At 40.0% G+C, this 11,570-nt stretch overlaps 1 pseudogene; it reads right to left on the bottom strand.

Annotated features, from left to right (window-relative positions):
• Positions 1-353: 353 nt before the first annotated feature.
• Positions 354-7,916, bottom strand: LOC127200582 (heterogeneous nuclear ribonucleoprotein C-like; annotated as a pseudogene).
• Between the last annotated feature and the right edge of the window lie 3,654 nt (positions 7,917-11,570).

Below are 11,570 nucleotides of genomic sequence, written 5' to 3'. Positions count from 1 at the left end.
TTTTATTGTTCAGTCAAAGAGGTATCAAATTAAAGCAAAACATATAGGGTAAGACAGAACAGAAAGACTAAGGAGCATCAAAGGAAGTGAAAATGGAAGTAGGCACAGGGTGATTACGAATTAATGGACATAGGAATGTGGAGGGATGCCTTGAGTGTAACAGTTACTGGCTTCTTTGGCCATACAAATAAGTTAACTGTAACACAGGAAGGATTAGGAGAAGGAGAACAGTGAGAGGTGAGAATGCGCTCAAGATACTGGGGAGCGGGGGGGTGGTTCTGGTGTTACTTTGATCTCTCGCAAGCACCCAGGTAAATGAAGAATAGGATAGATTTCTAAACTCCACTATTTGCTTAAGAGACATCCTCCCCATTGGTGCTGTCTCTGTCGTCCTCTCCTTCCTCAGCCTCTTCCTCATCATCCTTGTTCAACTGAAGCTGGTCACCTACCCAACCCTGTCTTCATTTTCATCACCATCCAGCAGGTCACCTTCCTCAGCAGAGTCAGCTGCACCTGCCTCAGGCTCCATCTTCACATCAGTAGCGTCCTTCACAGAGGCGCTGCTCTGCTCTTCTTCAGACTTTTTGTTCTTCGTCTCTACTGGGGATGGGAAGGACAAGCCTGCGTGTTTGCTTTGTTCTTTTTCATTGTTTTCCAGGCTTTCCACCAGGGAATCCACTTTTTATTTTACCTGGGTCAGCTTCTTCTTAATGACCTGAGGGATCTTTTCAATATTCCAGACTTGAAAGAAGATCCCAGAAGCAGAAAGAATCAAATGGTATATACTCACTTATACCTGCATACTAGCCCAAGGGGCATGTCCCACGAAAGCCTTCACTTACCAGGAAACTGGGACAGAGGGGAAGGCATCCTATTGGGACTCTAAATGAGAGACGCATGGGAGAACAGCAAAATAAAAGGATCCAGAGGGTCCTAGAAATCTACAAGTAGAACAATATGATAGGCAAATTTGGGCCCAGGGGTCCCGCTCAAACTAAGGCACCAGCCAAGGACAATACAGGAGGTAAACTTTAAACCCCTTCCCAGATCTAGCCAATGGTCAGAATATTCTCCACAGTTGAGTGGAGAGTGTGATACGACTTTCTCACGTACTCTGGTGCTTCACATTTGACCATGTCCCCTGTAGGGGGAGACCTGGTGGCACTCAGAGGAAGGACAGCAAGTAGCCAAGAAGAGACTTGATACCCTATGAGAATATATAGGGGGACGTAATCCCCCTCAGGAACAGTCATAGGGGAGGGGAATAATGGGAAAATGGGGGGGGGAGGAATGGGAGGATACAAGGGATGGGATAAACATTGAGATGTAACAAGAATAAATTAATAATAATAAAAAAAAAAAAACCTCAAAAAAAAAAAAAAAAAAAAAAAAAGAAGATCCCTGTTGCCCGCTCTTCGAATTGAGTCCACTCTTGCCCCTTTATGAGGTGTTTGCTGACATACGCTGGTGTTTAGAAGGCACCACAGCTGGAGCAATAGCAGGAGGAGGAGGAAGAGGACGAGGAGGAGGAGGAGGGGGAACACATGCTGGGTAACTGTGCATCTGTCATAATAATCCAGTTGAAAGTCATAGTCCAAGTCAAATTAGGAACCGAACATCTCTGCTGCAGATCATTTCACACCTGGTTTTCCCTGATTCACTTTTAGCTCTGCAGCCAGCGTAATATCTAAAACCTAGCTAGCACTCACTCTGCCATCCTCTCCAGCTATAGCAGCCCAGGCATTTCTTTTATTAACATACAGGACCAAGGCAAATTCCTTATGCACAGGACAACCCAATAATTTCTGCCACAGACCAGCTCAGTTGGGGAATGGTCCTTAGGGACGGGAGTACCTGGAGCGTCGGTGTACACGAGATAAGGCGTTGACAAACAGAGGCAACTCAAGTTTGAATTTCCATCTGAGTGTATTTTTCAAGAAAGCAGTCTAGGGTTTCATACATTTTTTTCAAAAGCAGGGGAGGCGGGCCTACGTTGTGGGGCTATGTTGCAGTTACAGTTTCCGTGGAGTAGGTTCAAAGGGATCAGTGAGCAATCAAGCATACATGCTACAGGTGCAGATAGTTTTGTCATAATTTGAATTATAACTTTAAATGCACAGTAAAAGACGTCATCATTCTTAAGTAATTGGCTTGCTATCAGTACGGATGCATTCCTGGTCAAAGGTCAGTGCTCTCTTGCTAATTATTTTGCCCAGCACCTGGTGCTAAGGTTATGGGAATCAAGATAGATTTTTGAAGCACTCTGTTTTTTTGGTAAATGTCACAAGATAGTATCAAATGGCTAATTCTTAGCTATGTTTCTTTGATAACTGGAGAAAACCAGCTTGATGAAGAACTTTAAGCTTGAATGGCCCCTGGCTGCAGTCCCATGTTAGCAACCTTTCATAGCAACATCCATACCTGAAAAAAAAAGTCCTGAACTGAACTGAGAGTGAAACTTAAGAAATGAAGTTTTAAGAAATAGGATAGAGGGTAGGAAATAGCTCTCAGCAATGAGAGTTTTGAAACTGCAGTTTTTCTGCTCTCAGGAATATGACCCCAGCCCAGGAGACTCTTCATTTTTTCAAGAGTCTTAGTCTCCTACCTGTGTTATTTTTGTCACAGATTCTACTGGAGAGGGGCGACAAATTTCACCATACTTTGAAAAGACAGCCTTCTTGACCATAACAGTGCTGACAACCACAATGAATACATGGGAATTCATGACTCAAGGATCTGTCTTGTTAGTATCATTGCTAGCCAATTCCTTTGATGATAAGGTTTCCCACAAAGCTGGAAATGTAGCTGAAGATAAAATAAAATAATACAAAAAACAAAACAAACAAAAAACCCTACAAACTCACAAAAGGAAGGACAAAGAGGAGAGAATGCCTCTCCTATTATGCCAAGATGCTGAAATGACAGCAAGCAAGGAGCACAACAGGACCTTTCACTCTCCCCTCTCTTCCCAAGAAAATCCCAAGAAGCTATTTGTAATTGGTATCTCCTGGGAAAGTGGAAATCAGTTTTCTCCAATCAAGTATCAGTAGGTATATATCAACCACAATCCAGGCCGTCCCTACTATTAGGAGTAGTTGGCCACCACAGAGAGAGAGAGAGAGAGATAGAAAGAAAGAGAGAGAGAGAGAGAGAGAGAGAGAGAGAGAGAGAGAGAGAGAGAGAGTGTGTGTTTTTGTGTGTGTTCACTTGTTGTTGTGGGTTTTTTTTTTTTTTTTTTTTTTTGTCTTACTGTGATTTCATTTTGTTCTGTTTGTTTGTTTATTTGTTTTGATTTTTGAAGAGAGGAATTTTTGATGAGCGTGCCCAAAAAGCAGCTCAAGGAAACAGGAGGTAATGTATAAGTTAGAACTTTATTCAACTTACATCTTAAAGAAAAACAATGGCAACTTTCCTCCAATTTCAAGAAGTGACTGTGCTTGGAAGCTTTGTTACTCCGTTTTCTGGGCTTTATAGACCTCTTCAAACTCTGGTAAGGCACAGTCTGTATCAGTAAACTATGGCATGCCTTACTGGATACAAGCAAAGCAGTTCACACAACTTAGAACAAAAAAAAAAATCTACTTATTACGTAAGAACAGAGCAATTGTCTTAACATTTGGTTAATAAAAAATACTCACTATTTAATCATCCTTTATCGAATCTCTCTTAATGTGAATAGTGCAAGGTAAAGTTTTCATAGAGTGAGAGAGACCCAAAAGGGTTGCAAGTGGCTGGAAGGATCTGAGCTACAAAAAAAAAAAAAAAAAAAAAAAAGGGGGGAACAAGGTTAAGGAATTTTAGAAATACTTTTGCTTATAAGTATTCCAATCATGAATGGGTCCCTGGTTTAGAAAAATATTAGCTACCAATCTGCACCCTAGGAGAGTACCTAACATCTCTCTCTCTCTCTCTTCTTTATAAATAGAAGGCATAGTACACAGAGATCTGAAGTAGCCATTTTCCTCGCACAACATACATATAATTCTACCTCAAAGCAAAGAAACCTGACGTCTTAATTAGTTTGTACAATCTGATCTCGAATAAAAACACAGGTTTCATTAGTGTTCTGTACATTTTCGAATTATTTGCTAAAAATTCTGTACCCAATTACTGCTCCAGGATATTTAGGATCCCAGATACCCCAGGCTGTAAAGAGATCCCTGGACCCTAGAGACCAATTAAGAAATAACAATAGCTAAAACAACAGTGAAGTCCAGCCAAAATCAAGCACAATTAGGTTTTTATCGAGCTCCAGAATACAATTTATTTTTCTAATAAACAGAGTGAATTTTAATATGTTTGGCATTTTATTGTTCTACTTGTTTCTCATTTGTATAAGATTATCTTATCAAGCCGTGATATTTTTAGCCTCTAGGACAGTTACCTTCCTACCTCAGGCACACCCCCAGATGCAATTACTAATTTAATTAGCTTTGGCTCACTAATCTTTACCCCCTTTCTTTGCTCTTAAATAGAGGGTCTTCCTCACCCTACTGTGCAACGTGATAAAGACAGTGCAAGCAACGTATCTTGATCTCTTACCCTTAACTTAAGGAAGATACTCTTCAATACCAAATGTTTCAAATATTCAAGTCCAGAGACATCTGAGAGTGATAAATAGAATATTTTTAGATTTTAGGAAAACCGTGTGTGTGTGTGTATGTGTGTGTGTGTGTGTGTGTGTGTGTGTGTGTGTGTGTGTGTGTGTGTGTGCGCCTGCAATTGCTGCTGAGTCAGCCAGGTGGTTTGCAGCAACTGGTTGACAAACAGACAAAATGCGTGGATTTACAGGCCAGGTCAGCAGCCAAAGCTAGTCAACATGGTGTTGCCCAACCTCTCACACCGCCATATGCTTTTGTGCCTCCACTCTTTTTTTTAGCTTGGACCACTTAAAGCTCTTATCAGCATTCGGGTGCCTGCTTAGGACATTTTACTCTACATTTTAGGGAAGCCATTGTGTTGGATGTCTGGATGAGGACAGTCTTTTCCTTTGACAAGTCATGATGTGTTTTTTCTAGGCCTGTCACACAGGTTTTTTTTTTTTTTTCTGATGGCAAAATGGGCTGTGTGTACCCTCACTTCCATCAGTGTATTGATCTTGTTTTTTAAAAAAGGTTTCTCTGTTCCATTATCTCTCTCGGTCAATCAGGACCATTTTGCACGAGATGTTTTCTCTTCCACCACGCAAAATGTCCCTGTTTTCATTTCACGTCCCTCTATTTGTCATTTATAAACCATTTAATTATATCCTCTGGGTTTGTTGTGAAAGGTGTTGATTTGCTCTGAAAACAGCCAAGGAACTTGATAATTTTGCTTTCTTTCCTTTTTGCTTTTAAAATATGTGTGTGTTTGGTCGTTCATTGATTACATTTGTTGTTCTGAGCATAATGGAGAGTGGTTAGATTAAATAAAATATTATTGATTTAGGTAAATTTTTAAGTAATAACTATTGTGATAAGCAACACATAATAACTTATCCCAAATAGTAGGTACTATGCAAAAATGATTACAACCGCTTACTTATAACAATAAGTACTTACTGAGTTTCTTTGTCCCAGAAGTGTCGGTGTAGCCGGAGCATCAGACTTCATTGTCGGAGGCGGCACTCTGCTTCTCCCCGTGATCGCATGAGCAGCTAAGGTAAGGAAAGTCATCATCAATCTGGATACTTTCTGTAAGTAGTGAGGCCAGGTCTCAGGCCTGGACTTCTCTGTACGCGTCACTGTTGTTGGCATAAAGTATATTTTTCTTTTCTACCTGGAAAGCAATGATAGTGTAGGTCACATTGCACCAAAGGAAACCATTTCCTCAGAAAGCTTAATGAGGAAGCACCTAGCTATCTAGGTAGGGTAGACTTTTGAGAAAAATACCCTAAGGGTTTGGAGTCATTGTCCCTTTGCTCCTGGCTTTTAGCTTTTTGTCAGTCAGGTGCTCTTGAGAATTCAAATGAGTGTGAAAGTCTCAGTACATAGAACAGAATCTTCATGTATTTTATATTAATACGGCAACTTATGTTTTCATTAGTAAGACTCGAATTTATGCCTTTCACGTATGTTGTGTCTTGATACTACTACCCTCAGTCCAACAATGGCTATCATGACAATGACCTTGTTTCTTAGTCTACCTAATATTTTAATATTTTAAATATTAAATTTGTCTGTAAAATAATTTTGGAGTCTTCAAAGACCCATTAGACAAATTAGTAGATGTTACAAAATAATCTTTTATTTCCCTTAGAGACACTGCAGAATAGCGACTTAGGATTTGTTTTGTATGGTTATTTTTATTAAGTGCATCATTTCTTTAATAACTTTATGCATTTATATACTGCATTCTGATAGTCTGTCTTCCACCTTACCTAACCTCTCTGCCATCACTCTCACTCTTCTCCCCTTCCTACCAGTCGCGTTGCTAGATTCCTGACTTTGGGTTTTGTTTTGTGACCCAATTAGTTTACCTAGCTTCATGTATGTGACCACTGGACTGGAGCCACTCACTGATGCCTGATGGGGTTACCAGTGGGTACATAAACGAAGTCAATGACTTCTCTCTATGTCTATCAGTAGAAAAGAGTTTCACAGTGAGGGGTAGGGCCCCTGAGAGCCCCTTTCTCTAGCCATGCCTGGCTACTGACAAGCTCAATTTTTTTTTAACTGACCCAGTGCAGACTTTTGCAGCAGCCTATGAATATAATAGCTGTGTCCTGCCCAAAAGATGGCATTTTATAACCCATTTCTTTTTTTTTTTTTTCAAGACAGGGTTTCTCTGTGTAGTCTTAGCTGTCCTGGACTCACTTTGTAGACCAGGCTGGCCTCAAGGGATGGCTCAGTCATTAAAGGCTAGGCTTAAAACCATAATATAACTCATTTCTTAACCTTTTGGTTTTTAACATCCTTTCTCCTCCAACCTCTGCAGGGTTTTCTGGACCTCATCTCAGTGTGTGTTGTATGAAACGATTTAAAACAAACCGATCTCCAAAGCTTTCTGCATATGTTCCTTAAAGCTCATAAAGCCAGGAGAGTATTGGCAGAGACTTGGAACTTTCAGCTCTGTGTATATAAAGTCAAGGTTCTTACTATGGCTTTCTAGGTTTTGCTCATTTTTTTCTTCATGCCTGAAACATTTTCTTTGACACAGGCTGTTGTTACACAGCCAGGTAGCCTTTTCACTCACCATGTAGTCCAGGCTGGCCCCAAACACTTTATCATCTTGCCTCAGCTTCCTGCTTAGGTTGGATTATGGGTTTACATGACCATATCTGGAACATGTCTGATACTTTCTATTCCACTTATCCATAAAAAAAATATGCTTATATTCAGGAAAGACCTCACTAAGCTTTTACAAACGCACATCTCATCTTTCCATCACATCAATCATGGTTTCAAATGTTTGTGTATTCCTAAAACGATGATTGATGCTCCTTTGCTTGAGCTGCTACTCATGCCTGGCCATAAACACTGAATAATTTGGTATCTCTCATTCTTATGGCTTGAATACCAAATGTCCCTCTCAGGTTCATATATCGGACTCTTGGATTCCAGCCAATGAGCTTCTGAGAAGTGGCCGAATCACAAGATCTCAGAATGAATTTATCTTTAGAGTTGTGTATGGTACTATTATATGTAGGAAATGAAAAATGGCAAGATGGGTGACTTACAGCATTGGAAGTCTGACCTTGAGGGCGGTTTTCCTTTTTGGATCCTTCTTATATCCTTTTCTGCTCTTCCCACCCACCATGATGTGAACGGTCCCATCATCCCCTCGTCTACCCCTGAGAGCCCTAAAAGCATGAGCAGAATAAATCTTGACTCCATTAAGTCATCTCTTCTGGGTACTTGATTACAAATAACTAATATATGCATCACTGTCGTCTTCTCCTGATTCTGCATCTTCTCACCAGTGGACTGTGCTTCCATGTAAGAATGTTCGCTTAAAACTGTGGTTTCTATAAGATTGTGTTTATCAGCGTTCCTTTATTTTAATGGAATGCCCAAGATGATCAAATGCAGAAAGGAAAGATTCGGTTTGACTCATAGTTTTGGAAGGGTCAGCCTGCGGTCTAGAGGCTCGTTGCTTCTGGCCCTGCTCAGTGGCAGCTCATCATGCAGTAGATATAACAAATCACCACAGTAACAACAACCAGCGTAACAGAAAACACAATGAAAGGAAGAGGGCCCTGCCATAGGCCTTAATGGTGTTGCCAGGATGACATGAAGTCTCTCTGCTAGGGCCACTTCTTAATGATTCTACGACCTCTCTAATCTGCCAAATTGAGGGCTAAGCCTTTAACACATGGACATTTGAAGGAATTCCAGATCCACACACTAGAACAAAAAAGTAACTCTTTTATTCATTGCATGAGTAGCCTTTCCCTTCGTTGTTGAGTGATTATTATGTTGTATCAGTCCATCATGATTTGTTTATATCTTTCTCCTCCTTTTGAATACGGTTTGTTCATATTTCACCCAGTGCACATTAGTCTCCTACAATTCTGATAAGGCAAGTTTTCTAGGGGAATACAACTTGGCATCTCTTCCAGGGGAATGCACGGAACTATTGAACTGTCCTATATAGAGCTGTAATTTATTAAAATGCTTAAATGTTAGGGACTCTGTTAAATCTTTTTCAAACTGTTGCAGCATTCTGCACTTTCACCATCTCTGAATAATTCTAGGACCTTTACGCTTTGTCCGTCATTTGATGTTGCCAATATTTTTCTTGGGCACTCAGGGGTTTAAAGTAGTATCTCAATGGATTTGCTTTGATTTCACTTTTTATTGATAACCTGGTGTGTTATTTTATATGATCTTGAGCATTCATTTCTTCTTTTGCCAAGAATCTGATCTTTTTTCTTTAGTTTTAAAATTAACTCTTTTTTCTTTTTTTATTATTGTATCCTCCCATTCCTCCCTCCCTCCTGCTTCCCTCCTTAAAATTAACTCTTAAAAATAGTTACACGTTAACCCCAAATATTCATTACCAGATGCATTTTATGTAACTGCCCTTTTTACACAGCCCATTGGAAAAAAATCACAGTTTCTAGTTGTGGTTAGAAAGCCTCCTAGTGCTTAGTTCATGACTCATAAGAAATTTCCAGTAACCTAATGTCATCAAGATGTTCTTCTAAGCCGGGTTTGGTGATGCATACCTTTCATCTCAGCACTTAAGAGGCAGAGGCAGGTGAATCTCTGTGAATTCAAGGCCAGTATGGTCTACAAAGCCAGTGTAGGACACCCAAGACTACAAGAAAAATCATGTCTTGAAAACAAAACAAACAAAAAAAGATGTTCTTCTAGAAACTTGATAAAGTGTTTAAGTTACTTTGGTGGGGATGGTCTTTTTTAATTTTTTTTACCTACCAACTAAAACTCTTCATGAGACATCTGTTTGAATAGATGCCTTTTGTCTCTTCTTATGAGTTCCTTGATCTTAGTGTATATGATGTCCTGGATTTAATATGTATATCCCAGAATCTCTGAGTTGTCAAATCTTGGTTTTTGTCTACATTTTTTTCTAATTATCAGTGAGATATTTTGTACCTTCTGCATCTTGATTTAATACATAATCCAAAACTCATGTGTTAAAGCCTTAATATGGTGTTATTTGAAGACAGGCTCTTTGTAGGTGATTACAGTCAAATGAAATCACATCACAAGTAGAGGGACTTCTCATGGGATTAGTAACTTTCTTTATAAGACACTGGAGAAAGGGTAGTTGCTCGTCCTCCCACTGCCCTACGTAATGATCAGAGGGACTCCACTTTTCCTGTAGCACTGGGGCAGGGGGTAATCTCTGTTAAACACTGTCAGATACTAGTAGTAAACACTGTTAAATCCTATTAGAGTCATTAATTCTACTTTGATCTTTAGCTAAATCTTTATTGTCAACACTCTTTTAATGCTTTTTGTGAATGATTGCAATTGTTTGAGAGATTTGACTGCCCCCTTTCTTTATGTTTGCATGGGAAATAATCAGTCATACAACGTGTTTATTGGAAAATGGATGACTGCCATCCTTGAACTGGGCTGTTTACTTTACTCTGAAGATATCCCAGCAACTCAGGACACAGCTGAAGATATGCATGATCCATGGTCACTGCAGCAAACCTCTGCCAGCCTTGGGAAATGGCACCCAGAGTAGGGATACATCTTTCTGGTGAACTCTAAGTGATGCTGATTAACCTGGAGCTAATCTCACTCAGGGCAGAGGGGATGACCCTAGTGGCCCAGCAGAAGGTATGAGACTGATGTAAACATAGCCTTTCATGTACATAAGTGACTGTTCTGTGGCTAGGTGACTGGTACTAATGCCCTAGCTTAAGACGCTTCTTGCTAATGAGTAGGCTGTTCAGTTCCTTTTCAGACTTGCCTAGGATATATCTTCTTATGCTCTTCCCTGATGTTGAAACATGAAGCACCTGAATGTGTTTCTCAGTGTTTCTTTCTTACTTGTTTTCGGTCTTCATTGATAGTTGAGTAGACTGGGCAGGTAACAGCAACAGAGTGGTACCTATAGCAAAGGCTGCAGTTATAGTAGTTGCAGCAATGAAGGAGATTTAAGAGTTTCAGAGTATTTCCAGGATGGGTGGTAAAGGCATGATTCTAAAGAACTATAGTGGTTCTTTGGAACTGAGGATAAGAAACTTGGGGTTTTGAAGGCAGGAAAATGTCTAGGAAGCTGTGACCCTCCAGGCCTATAATTGCAAATCTGAATCCTGTATCACTAGCAAGTATTGAGGGTCCTGACATCTCAGACACTGTAAGACAGAGCAACCCAGGATCTCTTACAGTAGTTGGTTCTGTCTGTTGCTCTCTGCTGTCACCAGTCAATAGTTGCTCCTAAGCTTGCAATAGCTGCCAAATGCTGGCCTACTGATGATCAAATCACAGAGCAAGAAAACACCTGTTAATACTGGAGACAATAGTGGTTAGATCTCTGAGTTTGGAGCTCTTAGCTTCTGGCTCTGCACTGGACATTTAGAGTCTGGGGATTCTCAGCACTATGAAAACTTCTCGTCCATTCACTGTTTCAATTGGGGTAGAGCAAAAGGTACTATCCTACTGATTGGTATCAGCCATGAGAGAACACAGCAAGACAGAAGTTGCTATCAAGGTTGCAAAAGATATCTTACTGCAATTCAGACATTCTAGCATCTTGATGTCTGGCTTCTAGCATACGTACCTATAAGAATTTTTTTTTCAATTTAAGCTCCATTGTAAATAATCTTTCAATGGCAACCTGGACAAAATGATACACTACAACCCTAGTACACAATAGAATTTTGGGTGGCTTCTATAAAGCGTATACTGTATCAAAAAAAGTGACTAATTAGGGGAAAATTGGAAGTGAATAATTAGAAACAGAAGCAGGAATAAGGCTTATGTCTGTTTATGCTACAAGATCCTGCATGTTTTGTTAAAACTAGGGCACACACTTAATCTGAGGTTTTCTGTAAGCCAAAACTGAAAGGAAATATGGTTAGTTAACTAGCTCATGGTGACTATTAAACAAAGAGAAACACAAGGTAAGCAGAGTTATTCTGGTAACAAAGTTTGTAGGCAATTCCCCCC

This window comes from Acomys russatus, chromosome 16, assembly GCF_903995435.1.
Source record: "Acomys russatus chromosome 16, mAcoRus1.1, whole genome shotgun sequence".
In the NCBI taxonomy this organism is placed as follows: Eukaryota; Metazoa; Chordata; class Mammalia; order Rodentia; family Muridae; genus Acomys; species Acomys russatus.
This window is presented reverse-complemented; position numbering and strand designations above follow the sequence as displayed.